Genomic DNA, 21,306 nt, shown 5'->3' on the forward strand with positions numbered 1-21,306 from the left:
AATGGATCGTAAACAGCCGATATAAAGTGTTGACATTTCTGAACACCAATAGATAGTTTTATGGTATAGTAAATGGTAAGAAACCTACCTTCACAGAGCTTACAAGCATACATAGAACAACTCCCTCATTACCATATGGTATTAAAACAACAACTGATGCTAGAGAAGTGGATCCCAGTCCAGTCCTCAAGGTTCATCATCCGTCCAGAGTTTAGACATTTTCCAGTTCTGTTTAAGTGGGACAATGACAAACCATGGATTTAGTGCTTCGAGAAATGGGATAGGACCCATTGTTCTTGATCAGGCACAGGCAACCTTCGGCCATCCAGATATTTTGGACTACACCTCTCATGATACTTTGCCAGCAATATGGGTGTAAGAGCATTTTGGGGGATATAGTCCACAACATCTCGAGTACCGAAGATTGCTTAGGCCTGTTCTAGGTATTTACCAAAAATGAAAGATATTCTGCACCTATTATTTTAGGCTAAAATTAAACTGTAGGAATGCAAATGACAGAAATTAATGTATGAGATATGTGTGTTGGCAGTAAAATTGTATAGCATATGTTTGTTTTTGAAACCAGAATAACCTATTAGATTTTATTAAATAGGAATGGATACTTGTCTGAAATTCACACCACTGCATAAAACATTGGAAATCACCTCTAACTTGTGTGGGGTTTTTTTAGCATGAAATTCTCCAATTTCTTTTGAATTTGGCTTCAAGATTTAGAAAGTATTCTAATCCAGGGAAAATATTGCACATGAAGAGGAGAAATAGAAACATTGTTTCCTCTCTGCTGACTGCCAAGTGCAAAGGACAGAGTTTATACCAATGGCTGGCAAGGCGCTAAAATTGAGACATCCAGTTTCAGAATAAATGCAGATTTCTGTATTTCATTGTATTTTTCACACCTTATACTTTTCAAATATAGAGAATAAGTACAACTAATAATAAACATCCTGGTAAGTGACATTTCACCTTTAAGTACTTTTTCCCTAAACGCTTCTCTGTTTCAAAAATTCATTTAATAATGATAAAAAAAAAAAAAAAAAATGTTATAGGCAATTAGCTTCTGTGGTTTAAAAATGTTGAAAACCTTGATGATCTAAGATGTATTTAAATTATTTTGAAGCTTAAAAATCACTTCTCTCTTTGGAATGGTTTCCTTTATTAGCAGAAATGAATACATGTTGTATTGAACTTATTTGGTGTATTTAGTGTTAAATGTATTCTTTAATATTTTATTTTTTTTAAATTCTTTATTTTATTTGTGCGTCAGGTTACAACAAGCGTGCAGAGCCACAACAACAGCTACAGGCATTTATATAGCATTGCAAAGTGTGGCAGTTTAAGAAGCACATTTTTTGTATATGTATAACATGAAAATCACAGGTTGTGCGACATCGGTAGTTTGCAGTAAACATGCTAGGCTAAACATGCAAATTACACAGTTAGGTAATCTTAAGCTTGCGGTATGATACGTAGATTCCATGTTGAGAAACAATAAAGTGAACAAACTTTTAATGCATGGTAATCAGGCTTGTATTATATGGCTAGTATTTGCTAAGCAGGCAACAGAATCTTTAAGCGTGGGAAACTCCTAAACGGGTCAGCCACTGAGCTGCGGTTGCACACGATAATCAATAATTAAGCTAGGTACCTGGTGTGTCGATATGTAATATATTATGCTGGGTGTACTCGGGTGTGTGAGTAGGCTGGTACATGCTGTACTCTATCTCAGGCTAGCTTTGTGTGTATGCGTATCAGGTGTGCACATAAATCGCACAGCAAAGCGGCAGGCCCTAGGAGCCACGGCCTCCGCCTCCCCTCCCTACGCTGGTGTGGGTCTGGCCTGATGTCCCCTGTACAGGCTTGGCATTGAGTGCGGTGTGTGCGTGTGATCCGCTGGGCTGGTATGTATGTATTTATGCTCGGTGTGTGTCTTATGTGTGCGTCTGCATTGTGTCATGGGTACTCTGGCAACAGACAGGTTACTTGTTGGTACGCCGCTAGTTCAATGCTCATCTTCGGCGAACATTCGAAACTGGTGTCAAAGTTCTATTTGAGTATAGCCATGCTTAGGGTTGGAGCACAGGCAAGCCTGCCACTTGTAGGTAGGTAGTCCAGTTTGCGGTCTGTTTCTTTGGCTGTCTGTGCTCGTGTGCCTTAAAGTCCTGGCTCAACCTATGCCCCGGCTCGGTATCAGGCTCAGGGGGTGGTGTGAGGACCGGAGGCAGTTTTCAGGCAGTTCCTCCCCATAGCCCCGGGCTTTCTTGAAGACCTGCACCTTTTGGCCTTGTACCCGGACACTCACGTGGGAGGCCAAGGTCTTCCCCCGCAGGGGCCGGCTGTGGATTCTGGTGGTCAATCGCCGCCTGTGGCGTCGGATCTGCAGCGGCGGTGGCTGGTGCTCTGGGAGTACATCCCTGGTGGCCTTCGGCCTAGATGGGCCCGTCGTGTGGGGTTGCAGAGTTCTAGTGGGAAGAGCGCCCTGGGGGTCCCGCTCATCCCCCGCCTCCTTTCCAACCACTTATTTTCAGTGGTTGATGCTTTAAATGCCGCCTGGTGTGCAGGGAGCTTGTTCCAGGCGCTGTTTGCCTCAGCTCTGCAGTGTTGCCCAGCGTCCGCACCACTTTGTGCACAAGGCAGACGGTTGGCAGCCATCTTGGGGTACATCGTCTGGGCCGCGATTCTCCGCAGGGTGGGGGTCAGAGCACAGCTGTACATCTCAGCGGTTTGCCATGGGGACCGGGATGACCCCCGCCGGTCGGGGGGGGGGGGGGAGCGGAGCAGAGCGCCGGTCAGAGAAATGGGGGAGCGGCCGTCTCACCCCAGCTCAAGCCTTCCTAGGTCACAGACCTCAATCGGGTTACTTTGAAGCCGTATGGAAACTTGGGGGTACCCCCGTGTTCACCGTCAGCTGGTGGGTATTTGAAGATTAGGGCTGTAGCTGCTACGGTTCGCTGTTAGCACCGATATTCTGGTTCTGGTGCAGGAGCTCAGACGAGATGCGTCTGATCCGATCGGCGGTCAGGCTCTGCCCCGTCTTTAATATTTTTTAAAAAGATTAAAAGTGTCATCTTCTTGCTATATATTTCTATACTATTTTTAAAAGAAGTAAAAAACCTAAATCAAAGTGAGCTATTAATATGATGAGGAGGCCAGGAACGTATCTGTATACATAGTGTTCTAAGCAGTCGACACAAGGCATTTAAAGGAATACCGTAGCCTTAAGAAGGGTAAAATATACTTTTACTCATCTCTTCTCCCTCGCAGTGCTGGTCTCTGCTCTGCTGTCCTGCCGCGTGTCCTCGTGGCAGCCGCGTGTCCTCCTGGTACCAGCAAAGCATGGCAGGATATTGAGTCTAAGCTGGACAGACTCTTTAATCGATTTTGGAAGCAAATAACAAGCAGGAACAAGCTCCACCACAGCTAAGCGAAGCAGTCCCCATTAAAATCCACCAACGCAAAAGGCGTTGAAGACGGGACCGGAGGCACAAACCGAAATGCAGAACCTGCCCCACGTCAAGCACTCGCCTCCACCTTAAGCCACCCCAATCCCGCACCGGACGTGAAGCACCACCGGGACACATCCGACCACCCGACAAAACAAGCTTCCACCACCTCAAGCCACGAATCCGGCACTCAGCCAGAGACTTGCCTTTGTTGTTCCAGGTATCAGGGACTCCCAGGGTCTGCACCTGGCACCCAGAAGGGATCGGATGAGCACAAGCAGTAAACAGCAGCCTGCCAAGCATGTCCCACTATAGCAGATCCTCCACACCATGCCTTTGATCACATGAACTGTTCTCTGCACATTAACTAAGTAGCAAGCGTTTAAACATGTCATTATTTCACCTCCTAAAGAGTTTATTGTCATAGTTCCTTACATGCCTTTACCTTAACCGTTCATGTATTATGTTATTCAATAGTTTCATCTCATGGGGCGACTCACACTTGATTTATAACTACTGGTGGAGCTTCTGATATAAATACACAGTTGATAACGTGCAAGCTACACCCTAAACATGACAGCCATCTTCCACAACAATGTATTGCTATATACTCATACCCTCAGTGCAACTAGCCATGATATACACACGTTTAGCCTAGCATGCTTAAATATAACACACTTCTGTCTAAAAAAATAAAATAAAAAATAATACAAAAAAAAGAATGCAGCTTACGAATGAATCTAAAATGGAAGCTGTCCAGGAGGTGGGAGGGTCTAGGAGGGAGGGTCTGCTGCTGATTGGCTGGAATGTGTCTGCTGACTGTGAGGTACAGGGTCAAAGTTTACTTAATGATGATGGATAGGGGGCGGACCGAACATCGCATATGTTCACCATCCGTGGTGAACGGGAAAAAGCTATGTTCGCCAGGAACTATTCGCCAGCGAACTGTTCGGGACATCTCTAGTCAGGATAGATGCCTCTGGAATGGGAGGTATGGGTTGAGATGGTACGCATACCAGTGTCTCAGGGGCCAAATAAGCATTTCTGGACAAAAGTGTCTGATGGGCCTGGGCAATCTGGTCCATACGGTGATCCTGTTCTTAAAATCTTGCCTCATAGGAGGCTATTTGCTGTCCTAAACCGGCAGGGCCCATGGTCCTATCATAATGTCATGATGTAATACCCCAACACGCAGAGTTTAGGATATAACTTATTACCTGGACTTAGAATGGCCAGACTAAACGTCAGACAGAGATAAAGCGTAATCAGAAACGATTGGCTGGAATGTGTATGCTGACTGTGAGGTACAGGGTCAAAGTTTACTTAATGATGATGAATAGGGGGCAGACCGAACATCGCATATGTTCGTCATCCGTGGCGAACGCGAGCAAGCTATGTTCGCCAGGAACTATTCGCCAGCGAACCGTTCGGGACATCACTATGTATTAAGTTTATTATCTGATATGCCAATGGCAAGACTGGCAAGTATATTTTCCTGGCACTATAGTGGTCGTTTAACCTTTCTGAAATCACTGAATTTAAAGGATCACTATAGGTTCAGGAACACAAACATGTATTCCTGACCCTATAGTGTTAACACCACCATCTAGCCCCCCTGGGCCCCCTCATGTCTCCATAAATATAGTAAAAATCTTTTTTTATTCAAGCCTGAAGCTGTAAATCTGCATGCTGTTAGTCTCAGAAAAACAAGCAGTCTGCTGACATGTGGTAGCCTGATCCAATCACACTGCTTCCCCAAATTGGGCCTAAATATAAAACTAGCAGTTGTGATCCTGGTCTCATGTCTGACCTAATAGACTTTGCAGCCACATCTAAACCCATCTAAACCCATCTCTTACATGCATTGAGAAGCTGGAAATTTCAAGCATATAAAAATCATATTAATAAGCTGAGCAACAGTGAAATCTATTGTGAAAGCAAAGAGAACAAGGGGGTCATAGCCTGCCATACTGGACATAGGCACATGGAACCCAACCCTTGGATAATGAGACACATAAGGTCTACGTGCAATAAGCTTAAAGAGGAGATAGGTCACTCCTATATACAATGGGCCTAGGGCATATTTGTTTCCTTCAAGTTGTTAATTGTCACGTCTAAACATTTGTTATGAAGGAACACAACTGCAGATTTCTTATAGTTTGAATATTTATTATAAAAAGTAAAAGGTATTGACTTTAATTCCAATTTACAGGTACTGTAGCTTTAATTAGTAAACGATAACTGAAGTCCACAATTATAGGCACTGTAGCTTTAAGTAGTAAACGATAACTGAAGTTCACAATTACAGGCACTGTAGCTTTAAGTAGTAAACGATAACTGAAGTTCACAATTATAGGCACTGTAGCTTTAAGTAGTAAACGATAACTGAAGTTCACAATTACAGGCACTGTAGCTTTAAGTAGTAAACGGTAGTAATTAGCAGACACTGAATCAGAAAGAGTCTCTTAGTAGTGTTAATGAATTAGGTGATAAGAAGTTACAATAGCTGTTCCATAGGCTTTAACTGAAGCAAGACAGATGCAGCTAACTGATATAAAGTATGAGTATATGAGTATAATACAAAAACACAAAAGAGAAAACAATCATGCAGATGCTACTGAATCCATGAGTATAAGGGGATAATAATTGTAACAATTCACATATTCATGAGCCTGTTTGGGACTGGCTCAGCAGGTAGTGTGTTTATGCTCTTAAGGAAGCATCACACCTCTCATTTAACAAGATTAGAAGCACTCCAAATATGAGAGAGAAAGAGACCTACAATAGTATAGATCATATTGGGCTTCTGACACTTGCCAAATAATTTGATTTTAAGCTCACCTTTACCAGAGCCTTAAAATCCTGACTCTGAGGTGGCAGTAGATCTTCTAGTCCTGTTATGGGACTTTCTTGGTAGCTTCGCTTAATATCAGAATATGATAAGGAAGCAAAAACAGAGGCAAACCAATAGAGCAATATGGTAGTATGTGGTAGGACAAACGGCACTTAGATAATTCACATATGGTAGAGCTATAGCTCTAGGTAAAACAGCATGCACTGGTATACAATCCCCACTTGCAGGATATCCCTCTGGTTTTGGTACACAGTAGAATGATAGTAAATCAAAACTGGATAACGATGAGGTAGATCATATGGAATGACAAAAAAGCAGCCAATAGTGCTCTCTATATAGATAGGTAAGTATCAATAAGGTAAATAAAAATATACTTACAATAGAGTGAGCAGACTAACCGCTCTATGTATCAAGCCTGGGTGGTATAATCCCGACCAAAGATTTCTTTGGTTGGTTGTCCTCAGTAGGTGATGGGTCCAGATGTCTGGTAAAAATATAAAAATAAATAATAAGTCCTAATAATATACGGCTAAAAGGCAGATAGTGAGGTAGCCAAAATACTTTATTTTTTTTATATATATAAATCTTTATTTTCAATTTAAAAATTCATTCATATACAACTTTTCAAAGATAAATTTGTAACACAGTACGATAGGTTGCGTTACGATACGATATTATGCATATTTAACAATAGGACCGTGTTACGAATAATCATATACCCAGTTTCTGCTATATCTACAGTCATACAGTCACACGATACATACAGTTCATCTTGTCCATACATCACACTGTTCTCTGCTACCTAGGAGTGGCTATCTATAGGGAAGCGGGGGGATTGAGTTTTATGGTTAATATATCTAGCCCAAGGGGCCCAAACTTCATTATATTTCTCTCTAGATAGCTTATTTAGAGCTATCCCAGCTTCCATACTGCGTTGATATTCTATCTGTGTACATATATCATGCCAGTTTAATGCGCCCATATTTCTCCAATTTCTGGCCATAACTATTTTTATTGCCATACAGATATGAATCATAAGAATTTTTAGTTTTATATTCCTTTTTGGCAGATCCAAATGAAACAAAAACATCTCCGCATCTCCAACAATCTGGTAGGAGTGTGGGTTGAAATCTGTGAAGACGAGTAGGTACCAAGTACCAACGGTATACAATTTTAAAGTACACTTCCTGTATATTCACCCCATGTATATATCTTTTTACTGCATGTAGGCCCGAAAACCAATCCTCAGCCGAGGATGAAAAATGGAATTCTTGCTCCCATTTATTCATTGCTGGCGCTTTATCTATTTGCCTTTGGCTTCTTAGAAATTGATTAAATCTAGATGCAATTTTTTTTTATAATGGGATGTTACGAACTGGTCCATTGGAGAAGTTTCCGAAAGGACTTTTCCCATAGTAAAAGATTTTATTCTTAAGTAATTAAATATTTCCTTCGAAGCGAGGTTATATTTAGACTGTAACGTTGGAAATGACAATATTTTGTTATCATTTAGAAGTTCCGCAATTCTTACAATTCCACATTTTTCCCATTCTTGAATATTTATATCCTTTATGTAAAGTTTTAAACATGTTAATGGGGCGTTTCTTGATATATGTTTTGTTCCATATTTTTTTTTCAGGTGCTTAACAATATAAATCATTGTATTATTCATCGGGTTGCTAGACCTTATATTTTTTTACAAATTCACTGTCGCACCACCAGAGAAATAGGGGTTCAATATTACAGAGGTCTGATTTTTCGATATCTAACCAGTTTGGTCTTGACATTGTAAAATTATCGCACTTAATTAAGTGTGCTACCATATTGTTCATATATAGTTTCTGTATATCTGGGAAAGAGATTCCCCCTTCTTTCCAATCTCTCTGTAATATTTCCAATGACACTCTAGGTCTCCTATCTTGCCATATATAGTTTGATAATTGTCTTTGAAGACCGCGTATCATCTGGCATGGCACCCTCAGCGGGAGATTATTAAATAAAAATGTCAGTTTGGGGAGAAATACTTTATTTTAACAGCATAAAAGCCACAACGCGTCTCTCCCCTTAGGGCTTTTTCAAGTGGTAAACGGACATAACTGGGTTTATATAGGCTTTAAAACACTTAATTTTGGTGCCAAAATGGTGTCATTGATCACATGACCACAATTGCATGGCTATGGCTAATAAAAAATACTAGTACTATTTGTTTTTCTAAATAGTAACTTCATTAGGTCTAAGCAAAAAAGTGTCAGGTTTAGTTTTTTCTTTTTTTCTTAAATTGTAACTTTATTGGGTCTAAGCAATATATATTGTGTGGCAGTTTCACCTGCATAGTTAGATATTAAAATCAAGGGTTTAGGAATGAACCTTCTTTTATTGCATGAACATAAGTCATGTATTCCAGAATGGATATTAAACTATAAGCTGCTTCAACTACAGCATGGAACTGCTCTGTAAAATGTGAGTGTAATGAGGTTTAAAACAGCTGAATTTAATTTGAACAACATAAAAATAAAATATCCATCTATATTATACAAGTAGATAACATCATAGTTAAAAAAAAAAAAAAAAAACGATATATTTTTTGTGTGTGTGTGGCATTTCTGGTTTTTGACAATGTCTCTTAAGCTCCTTTCCTCTCCCACTTACCTTTATCCATAGCACAACATACATCTTGTTAAAAAGGATTGGTTGATAGCATTTCTTGTATGACTGTGTAGGCAATGACACTTGGAAAATATCAAGTTTTGTGTTGGTGAAAGGCACTCAGTTAGGTAGAAGTGCACATTTATTTTCACTGTCTTAATTTTAGCCGTTTAATGCGTAAAAAAATAACTTTGTTTATTATTTTTAGTTTTGTGTTGGTACACCATGATTTTTTTTTCACAATTGTGTATGGTAAGTACATATCCACTATAATTACAGACTATGAAAGAACAAAAAGAGCTGGGCAAATCCCTTGTTATTGGGACAATCCTGGTATGCAATTAGTACGAGAGATTAAAAATATGATTTTGTGTTCAAACAAACAAAAATTAAACCTGGACTTCATTTTTTTTAAAGTCACTCTATTACCTTTAAGACAACGATCGGATCAACCTGCAATTCCTTTAAGCAGACTATGTTTGTTAATTGACTTGGAACAGAGCCATTTAAAGTGGACATCTAAGTGCACTCTAAATCTCTGAATCACCATTATGTCATTAATCATACAACTGTTTGAATCAGGATAATGGCCTCTCCTTCATGTCAGTGATTCTAAATAATACATCTATTCAGTCCCATAAATTCTCCAAAATGAAATGGGTATTAACTGTGTATAGTACATTTGATAGCCTATTGTAACAGTATTCATTGTGTTTAAATGGGCTTAAAACCACATCATACTTTCCAAGTTTAATGCAGCTAGGGCTTGTACCTCTCATCCCCTACTGTCGATGAATTCAGTGAAAAGTCAGTGAATAGACACAGTTTGATAGGTGTTTGCACTAAGGTTACTGTTTTCGATTGCTTCGCATTTGACCAGGGACATAACTCAGAACCACAGAGCTCACGTGGAAGAACCAAAGAAGAACCCCTTTTCCCCCTAGATTGCCATTCCTTGCTCTTCCCTAAGCTGTACACCTGAGTGGGATGTGTTTACGAACTGTGTGTGATTATGCAAAGGTTGCCTGAGTGTAATTGTGTGTGTTTGCAGTTAGCAGAGTGTGACTGTGTGAGGGCTGGCTGAGTGTGATTGTGTGTGCCTCTCTGGTAGTCCAGCACATCTTTCCCCATGACTGCTTCAAAGTATACATCAATTAGTGCTCAGGCACAGGGGATTGCTGAGGACAACTGGGCAACAGCTGAGTTGCAGTGATCCAATTGACTCCTGTGAGAGTTGTACGTCTGGACTCCCATGAAGTGAGCGGTAGCCTGCTCCAATACCCGGGCCCATGGGTTATACTGGAAATATCAGCCATTGAAAAATAATTTTGCCAACTCTATACTTCATTGAGTCACATTTGGATGGAAAAAAAGGTTTCGTATTGTTCATTAGCAATTGCTGCTCACTGGATATGTCACAAATCCCGTCAGCCTTTCACATTCTGTGCAAATTGCGAGGGAGCAATGAGCAGTTTTCTCCCTCACAGTCTCTCCTGCACTGCTTCCATCAGCCCCAGACAAGAACTCCTCACCGGGTTATCTCCTGGATTCCCAGTGGGCATTTGGCCCTGCCTGGTTCTACTGTGACATAAAGAACACTCAGGGCTCTGTCTCACTCCCAACTTTCATGAACCTGGTAGTTCTGCCACTGCATTGGACATACATTCTCACCAAAGTGAATTCATAATTTAAGGCCAAAATAGTCCTACTGAAAACAGAAGTGCAACAAACAAGTGCAAGTAATTGGTGTATTGGCACTTCAAGGAGCCACCTCAGGCAAGTGTTTGTAAATTAGGTGTGTCTCGAACACCTCAAAAATACATAAATATAATGAGAAATACAAGTTACAAACAACTGATACACACACCACCACATGGATACACAAATAATACTTCTCTAAAATGGAATGCAGGATCTCCAGATAGTAATATTAAGATTAATAAGAGCAGGAATCTGTGATAAAAGCAATACAAATGCACATAGTGTAAGTCGTTTTAACAAATAAGTGACTACTTAATGGAATGAATAGCACTCACAAAGGCAGAGCCATGTCAGGCTCTGTATAATAGGCTTCTGGGTGCCACTGCTGGCCAGCGATAAAAACTGGCTGATAAATATCAGAGGCCAGTAGTGGCACCCAGAGGCCTGTGGATTTTTTTTTTTTTACATTATGTTTTGTCCTAAATTTTTAATTCTTTTTCACTTTAGTGAATTATCCATTTACACTGCCAATATCAGAACATGGAATAGGGTGTATTTTTTTTTCTGCCATCTTTCTAATTTAATTCCACTGTACCCATCGGTTGCATGTTCTAGACTTCCATCTTTTTCTTCCTTACTTTACTCTCACGACTATCTGCCCAATATACCTATTTCTCATTTATTGTCCCTGACAGCTATATCATTCCCTTAACTGCCCATGTCATTCTCCGAACCATCGTTTTTACTGTAACTATTCATTGAACTGTAGTTTGAAAAAACATGGCTTATTTTTAAGATAAGTGTTTTTATTTATCTTAGATATAGGTTTCATTATATATGTATACTGCTCTATTCTTCCTGAATTATTAACTTTCACATACCCTTTCTCTCATGAAGCATTTATTTTATATGTAAATTGGAGAAACAGTTTATAATGTGCAATACTCCGTTGTATGTAGCTTGAGTTTCATAAATAAGCTCAAACTCTATGTAAATGTCCATTTAATTTCAGAATACAATTGCAGTAATCCTAAATGTGCAATAACCCATCAGATTTAGCTATTGTTTATCGAATTAACTCTAAATTAACGTACAGCTTGCCTATTTTGAACAGCCTAATTATTTTTTTTATTTTTTTTGTCGATCTTTCTTTTTATTGAGATGATAGCATTATACAGAAGAGGAAAAATGGTAAATTAGAGCAATTCAGCTTGGCATCATGGTCAACATACTGTATACATACAGGGTTCGACTTGTATTACTCTGAACAAGAAAGACATCTTTTTTTTTTTTTTGTTTTCATGTATATCTCAGGCTAGGTAACAGGCTATGGGTATGCGTCTCGGTTGGTAATACGACATATTCTTACACAAGGGTAAACTGTCTAGACTAAGGTAAGTAAACTTAGTAACATGCTGACTTAGTTAGTGAAATCAGGCTATTTGTGCCATTGGGGCTTGACTTATGAGAGAGAGTAGACATCACGCTTGTGAAGGAACATAATAAGAAAAAGAAGAGAGTAAACAAAACAATAATAATAATGCTTGCCAAACTTGTGTTATAACTAGAGATAGTTATAGCTTAAAAGGATCAGGCCAGGGCTCGAGTCCTGCAGGAACGCGTGGGAACGGCGTTCCTGCACTTTTTTCACAGGAGGAACGCCGTTCCCCCTGCAGGCACTCAGGGGGCGGCAAAAAATGCCGCCCCCAAATTCCCTGTGTTCCCCCTGTCATGGGGGGGCCACCTGATTGCCCCCCCGGCGGGCTGCTCTCTCCCTGTCACACGCGGCGAGGGAGCTGTGTCCTCTCTGCTCCCTCTCGCCGCGCGCCGTTTTCTGATGCAGGGAGCCGGAATATGACGTCATATTCCGGCTCCCTGCATCAGTAGACAACCCACGCGGCGAGAGGGAGCAGAGAGGACACAGCTCCCTCGCCGCGTGTGACAGGGAGAGAGCAGCCCGCCGGGGGGGCAATCAGGTGGCCCCCCCATGACAGGGAGAGAGCAGCCCGCCTCAATGCAGCCCCACTGGACCCCAGGGACCCATCCATGCCAGCTTTCCTAAAAGGTAGGGAGGCTGGGTGGGTGGGAAATGTTAATTTTAATAATTTGTATATATGTATGTTTGTGTGTTTATTTCTGTTTATTTATTTCTGTTAGTGTATGTGTATGTCTGTTAGTGTGTATGTATGTTAGTGTATGTCTGTTAGTGTGTGTGTGTGTATGCAGTGTAGGCTAAGTAATTTATATAAATATTTTGATTAACAATCATATAATGCATGGTAAAAATATAGCTTATTAGAACAAAGTATGCAATTTAGATATAAACAGGTAGAACAGATTTGATGATTTACAGAAACCTCCTAAAATGAGCCAACACTCCAAGCTCTTAAAGCACTACAACTCGCTTGCTTCCCTTGTATTTGGAGGATTTAAAAATTACTGCTATTTTTTTTTTATTTTTTTTTAAAGAGTTGAGGTAAAGAGAAATCTTTTATAAAACACATTTTTTTTTAACACCATCCCAGATGTCAGTCAGACAGCTGACCGAGGTTTACTGCCCCACTCCCTTTAGACTATAGTTTATATCGGACGTGGTGGTCTGAGACGATCTTGATGCTTCCATTCATACACTTGTAATACAGTTTATTCGGAAATGTATGATTGGTCAGGTGTGAATGCATAGTTTTCCGAAGGATTTTTAAATCAGAATCCTCTATATGGACAATGTCCAGCACAGATGGGAATGTCTGTGTCGGATAAAAAGTGTAGAGCATACAGTAGCTGTAAATAATAACATCGCAATACTGCTTTCCATTGCAGTGGTGGCTTACATGTTCATTAAAGGAAAGTACTTTTTATATCCTTGTTCTTTTAAATGTTACTGTAGTACTTTACAGTGGGGTGTACAGAATTACAGAATAGAGTATGTACACACCTCTGCAGTACTTTTGTGTTGATTGCCCCATGAACATTTATGCTTGCTTGGGCATCTGCAGAGAAATGCCACACATTCCCATGCGTGTTTTGGCATTGCTTTCATTCTGCTTTGCAGAGGTTGGCAGAGTTGAGACACATCATCAAACACACACACACACACACAATCCAACACACACAAACACCCCATCAAACACACACACACCATCCAACACAAACACACACACTGCATTCATTATACACAATCTGCATTTACTACAAACACACTACATTCATTATACACACTGCACTCACTACAAACACACTACATTCCCTACACACACTGCATCCATTATACACACATTGCACTCACTACAAACATACTACATTCACGATACACACTGTACTCACTACACACACTACATTCATTATACACACTCTGCACTCATTACAAACACACTACATTCACTACACACACTGCATCCATTATACACACATTGCACTCACTACACGCTACATTCACTATACACACCCTGCATTCATTATACACACTCTGCACTCATACACTCTCTGCACTCACTACAAACACACTACATTCACTAGACACACTGTACTCACTACACACACTACATTCACTATACACACTCTGCATTCATTATACACACTCTGCATTCATTAATTATACACACTGCACTCACTACACACTACATTCACTATACACACTCTGCATTCACTACAAACACACTACATTCATTATACACACTCTGCACTCAACTACAAGCACACTACATTCATTATACACAATGCATTCACTACAAACACACTACATTCATTATACACACTCTGCACTCAACTACAAGCACACTACATTCATTATACACAATGCATTCACTACAAACACACTACATTCATTATACACACTGCACTCACTACAAACACACAACATTCATTATACACACTCTGCACTCAACTACAAGCACACTACATTCATTATACACAATGCATTCACTACAAACACACTACATTCATTATACACACTGCACTCACTACAAACACACGACATTCATTATACACACTCTGCACTCACTACAAACACATTACATTCGCTATACACACTCTACACTTACTACAGACACACTACATTCACTATACACACTTTGTACTCACTACAAACACTACATTCATTATACACACTGCACTCACTACATTCATTATACACATTCTGCACTCACTACATTTATTATACACACTGTACTCACTTCAAACACACTTCATTCATTATACACACTCTGCACTCACTACAAACACACCACATTTATTATACACAATCTGCACTCACTACAAACACACTGCATTCATTATACACACACTCCACTCACAACAAACACACTACATTCATTATACACACTGCACTCACTACAAACACACTACATTCATTATTCATACTCTGCATTCACTACAAACACACTACATTCATTATACATGCACTGCACTATATGCATAGGAGTGTAATTTTTTATTTTTTTTTATCTTTTAAGGGGGCGGGAATCTTGGGTGAGTTCCCACACTTTTTTCCCCAGGACTTGACCCCTGGATCAGGCTATATTAACAGATGGATTGAGCGTAGTTTTAACCTTTGAAGAACAGAGAGTACAGTTACTGCCCCGCTAGGGTTTATCTCTGGTATGGGGATAGCCAGGATAGTATTGGACAGCCTAATATTATATGGGCATCACAATAATCCTAATTGTATAAATTCCTCAATGAGTATTTTTTGAAAAAAAAATATGGAAGTTTTAAAGTTGATAAATTATCTGTTTTGTTTAAACAGTCAAATTCTTATACTAATTTTATATATATCATTAAGAGCAATAATTCCACTTGCCTTGATCTCGTGATTATTTTGTGAAAATACTTAGATTTTGCTTGTATCTCTTATACACTACGATGTAACTATATTTATGTACCACAAATATTGAATTATTTATATTGTGTACTCTTCATACCCTAGCATACTGATGGATTTGTGTAAGAGTTTTTATTAGTGGTTGTTTTTTTTTTATTCTGTGTCAATAAACTGTGTTACACTATGTTCGTTTTTTCTGAATCCTTTTAAGGTACACAAACGTAACGATTTGTTTTGGATACAAAGTACAAATTACACTTGGACACAACACAGAATATAAAGATTACCCCAGATCCCATTTGTATCCGCTGCTGTGAAGGTGATTAATTGAACTCTGCACAATAAGAATACTAATACTACCACATACTCCCCTTCTGTACTACACTTTGGGAATAATTTTTTAAACCCGATATTTTTCTACATTAACAAAATAGCCTCTTTGCTAATAAGCCACCAACCACCAGGAGACGACACTCGCCACCTCCCGGGCACACTTATGAATAGAGCCAGGGGCAATATATAGTTTCTCTTGAAAGCCCCTACATAATATAAAATTAATCAAACTCTTCATTTAATTCAAACATGTTTGCAAGTACGTTATTTTAAAGCTAACTGTTCCTTTACATAAAAAAAAAAAATAGAAGACAATCTCCATTTTAAGTAGATGTCTCCAACTGATGCTGCAACATTATGGTGTTTATTCATGTATTAAACAATATGCAATTCTGGGGGGCGGAGCCTGAGTGCTGAACAGATCAGACATGTTTTGTCTGAGCTCCAGGATCTGGGCCAGAGAATCAGAGCCAACTCAGTGCCATGAGCAGCCACCGATCCAAAACTGCAACCAAACTGCCCACAAGATGGACACACACACGGTGATACCAATCATGCCACGGTATGGCACCGGAGTAACCCGACCAAGGCCTGGGGCCTACATGAGCTTGAGATGGGGGGAGACGGACGCTCCCCCCAGGTCTCCGAACGGCATCCAACGATCCCCCCCCCTTTGGACTGGTGGGGGTTATCCCGGTCCCCACGGGCGACCACCAATGCTGTTTGCCGTGCTTAAATGCACGCCGGGCCACAAAGCACAGCCCACAGGCACTCCAAAATGGCAGACAGCCCGCAACCACGCGGACACGAGAAAAAAGACCCACCAGGTACTGCAGGGCCCGCCAAGCGGAAGAGCCAGTTGGTAGACGACACAAGCCCTCACGACGTGTCAGCAACTTACCACAAACGGCTACAAACACTGGCAAGTACTCGCAAACCGCAAAGCAAAGGGCGGGAAACGAGGGGAACCAGCGAAACCACGTCACCTTGCCACAGGAGCCCTCCCAGACTGCAGCCGCCCAGAAGCTTCATTCTAGGAAACAGCAGACCCGGCAACACAGGGGGACACCCCGCATCGAGATGCACAGTGACCCGTACATGGGGAGGACAGCGGCTTTCAAAGGAAGCACCCACATCACAAGCTGCAGAAACAGACCCCCAGAAGTGCCCAACGCCCTAAGAAAAGCGCAAATGGGCTTTACTGCCAGGTCCCCTGCAGCCCTATGCGCCTACTACCGAGACTAGGACCCGGCTCATGATGGACGTTGTTCCTGGACTCAAGATGGACATTAAAACACTGTCCCAGCCCTGCACACGCTGCAAATGATGGTACCCGCAGACACATACACACTAGGACATACATAGCAGCAAACCAGCACAATCAGTAGGCAAAACAACACATACATGTAACACAAGACTCTACCCACAGCAGACACACACAACTGCAGTTAACTACAACGCACACAAGCCACGATGAACCCAACCATTAGTCACTATGTAGACCCGTCCAGGGTAGCGAAGGCAACCAACCCCACAGACCTCCACACATTCCAGAATGGCGCCCGAGGCAGACCAAGCCAGAGTTAAACAACCTTCCCCATCGACACACTAGAGATCACACACTCAGATGACTACAGCCTGTATATCTTTAACCATGTATCATACAAAATCTTGTGAAACAAATCGTAATCATAAGCTAAATAAGCTAAACCTGCTCTTATGCTACAATAGCTTAAACTGAAAATACTAGCGGGGAATATAGTGGGAGCACCACATGCTTAACTACCTTACCATTATCATTATATAAAAAATGTGCAGACCTTTTATGTGCCATATGTGTAATGTATGTTGAAAATGCGCACGTGACTGCTATTGTGGCACCACGGCATACCTGTGAACTCTTGCACACAAAAAATAAAGAATTTAAAAAACAATAAAAAAAAAAACAATAAAAGAAAAAACAATATTCAATTCTTATTTTGTCTGCTTGTTTGACAGAGAGGTTCAGAAACAAGAGTAATCTAGGCAATAAAGCAATGCGAGGTATCTTTTATGATTACACACAGTTGGTTCGGTAGAAGTGGTAGGTACTCAATATAACCTCTTAAAAACAGTAGGGAGCATGCAAGTCAGTATCTCGCTGAATACAAAATAACTGATATTTCATATTCCTCATTAATTTTTTAAATTAGAAGACCTGCCCGAAAAGCTCTTTGTTTTTTAATGTTTACATGTTGTACTTAATGAGGTAGATATAATTTAATGTAATGAGGTGATTATTAAGCAAAGAATTGACAGGTAGAGCATTAATACGTTCCTCCTTTTATAGTTTTTTTTTCTATTTACAATTTGATTTTTGCTAGTGTAATCTGCAGTATAGTAATTTCCCAAGAGCTACTTGTGTGGGTGTTTTATTATTTTTTTTTATTGCTTTAATTTTTATTTTATCATTTTAGTTTATTCTATTTCTAATTGTATTTTATTATGCCAATGTGATTCAGACATGAATTGTCACATTGATGCAAAATAAAGAGTTCTTCAGAATCAAATCATTGACTCCCTATTTCCTGTATGCCAAATATATGATGAAAGATTGGTTCTGTTTTAAGAAATAACATTTTTAGAGTAGGGGAAATTATCTTAAATTTCCCCTAAACTGCTGCGTTTCAGAATAATTGAATACGTGTTTGCGTGTTAAACATTCTATTTATTTCAAATAATATACTGATTTACCGGGAATATCACATGAACTGTTGTAATGAATAACAAAGTACATATATGTATGTGCGCTTACTAATACTTAAGACATTTTAAATATATATATATATATATAAATAATTTGCTATAACTGCATCTGAAAGAGCACAATTCTAACTTGATTTCCTCTGACCCATGTTTTCTACATAATTGTTCACTCACATACATTCAAAATCTGTTACAGGTACCTGGGCACTAACCCTGAAATGGGTAGAGCAGTCATTGGAACAAAGTAATGATAAAAACTGCTTTGCACATGTGGAATCTCATGGCTTTTTTAACATTAACCTTCAGTGTTTTCTGTTTCTTTGTTTTTGCTTTTTTTTTCTCCGTGTTTTTTTTCCAGTTTTTTTCCCCCTTGTGGCTTAATGAAATAAATCCTGGTTGCCATAGTATAATGGCCCGCTATCAGAGTTATGATCACATTTTTACTACTCCTCTCATCCAAGTAATTGGCAAACCAGTGATTGGTCTAGAAAGCTTAAAACGTATGATGTCACAGTCATAGAAAAACCCTGCAAAAAAACATTATGGAATTAAGGAATTGTTTGCTTGCTTTTTTTTATTTGTTTTTTGAGCATTAAACAAAATGCATGCTTACAGAATTTTCTAGGGTACCAAAAATACAAAAGTGTCTACATGCCAGTTGATTTTTTAATAAACCTTTGTTGTTATACTTTGAGTTGTGACAAAAGTACAACCAACAGCATATAATTTACAAAACATCAGATCTGAGTAAGAAGAAAAGGGAGGGTTAAAAAAATGTTTGTATCACTAAGTAAATGTTGCCACTGTTTAAAACCCTGACTTCAAACAAAGAAAACACATTTTCAGAAAAAAAAAGGGCATCATTTTACTTTCTGAACTACATCACTATATAACAATATTTATGAGTAACCTATAAAGTGTGGCAGTATTTATTGTGTTAATAAAATTAGAATTCCTACTCATGTTTAGCGCCTTTTTTCCCCCCAATTAAATTTGTTTATACTCCAGTTGGGGCAATTAAATATATAAAATTGCTGGTGTGACAATGTGTGCAATTATTTACAGTTTGCTGTTCTTTCATGTTACTTTAAAGCACCTTTAAATCTGTGTGTTATTTGTCCCAAAATGTTCATAATGCAGATTATTAGTGTTTATAGAATAATGGCTTTGGTAACTGTACATATCTTTGTCTTTGCTTCTTTGTCGTTTCATCCTCCTCCTCTTTGACTTTTGTGTTTCTATTTGTCCCTGAGCACTCATAATGTCCTCTTAGTGAGCCCCCAAAGACCTTCTCGCTGAATTTTATGGTGGCGCTTTTGGCCCTACATTCTACTTATCCCATGCATTAGGCATGTGTTTTCTTTTTTATGGCTGACATTATGTTCCTTTTTGAAGCAGTGAATCTTTTCTCACAGTCTCATTGCTTCTTTCAACCTCCTCTTGTTTGTATCTTGAAACAGTGCTTGAAACAACTTTTTTCCTTTTGTATCAAAATAATTGTTTGGGGGCGGAGCCTGGCTTCCTAGCAGAGTAGACGTGCTACACGACAGCTCCTGCAAACTAGCCACAATAACGGGGAATACACCTCGAATTATTGCACACACACAGCTGGGAAGGTGACTACAGAGTGGGGGAGACCCAGGCAAACGTATTGATACCACTCACGACCCCGCGACTCACCGGGTCCCCTCGAATCCAGCTTGAGGCCTACCTGCAAACGAGCCAGGGAGAGGCGGCCGCTCTCCTCGTTGGTAACCCTGCAGATGGCGACCTCGACGTACTCACCTCTAACCCCCCCCCTCTGGACCGGCGGGGGTCATCCCGGTCCTCGCTGGGGACGATCACCCCCAAGCCACGACCAGCACAGGTGACAAGACCTCATGCGAGCAGAAGCGACCCAGGCACAAACAAAATGGCGGCACAGACACGGTCCACAAAGAACCGCACACTCAGCAAGCCCCCCATGTGCACGAGAGAATTCTATAACCGGCTATGTGCCAATCTGTGGACCAAGCTTCACGCCCGGGGACAGGCATTCAAGCGGGCAATAAAAATGGTAACGGCATGGATCCGCCCGGCGACACGACGCCAAATAGGCGGGAATCCCCCCCATACCTCCACAGCAGTACCTCGACGAAGCAGAACCCACAAACCGGCACGGAGGGCCAGCAACCATACCCTCATGCCCCAGCAGGCGACTTACCGACGAGCAAGTTATGCTCGCACCTCATCGACTCCAATACCTCTCAGCATGAAGTGCACGGCTCCACACACGAGCACCCACAGCGCCGGCCACGATATTGACCAGGCAACAGCACAACACCATACCAGCAGGACACATAGACGGAGACCCCCCCCACAGCCCGCAAGAGAAAAAGCATGGAAGATTGGGAGAGGGGTGCCAATAATGAGACCTTCACAGCGGGACTTTGTGCAGCTGCATCACCTACCGCAGGGAATACTCACCCAACTCCGTCAAGGCATCGGCTGACTCCACAGGGACTGACACTCTAACTCAGGCATAATACCATCAGACACTTGCCTTTCTTTACCCTTATGGAACTCACACGAATGTCTGCTGACATATACCATTTATTTTTTTTACTTTTACTATGTTCAGCCTTGCTTTCCTACATATCCCATCACTCGCAGCCAAAACGGAGGCTATTGAGCTGAGATGCTACAGTAGCTAGGGGGTTTTACTTATGACTTTTACTTTACTTTTCAAATCGATGTTTTCAACCCAT

The 21,306-nt window shown here is 40.5% G+C and overlaps 1 protein-coding gene across 3 annotated transcripts in view; it reads left to right on the forward strand.

Moving 5' to 3' along the window:
- The window catches only part of MAST4 (microtubule associated serine/threonine kinase family member 4), a 503,913-nt gene that overhangs the window by 301,619 nt on the left and 180,988 nt on the right, over positions 1-21,306 (forward strand). The gene's annotated exons all lie outside the window — the stretch shown is intronic.

Source organism: Pelobates fuscus, chromosome 5, assembly GCF_036172605.1.
Source record: "Pelobates fuscus isolate aPelFus1 chromosome 5, aPelFus1.pri, whole genome shotgun sequence".
In the NCBI taxonomy this organism is placed as follows: Eukaryota; Metazoa; Chordata; class Amphibia; order Anura; family Pelobatidae; genus Pelobates; species Pelobates fuscus.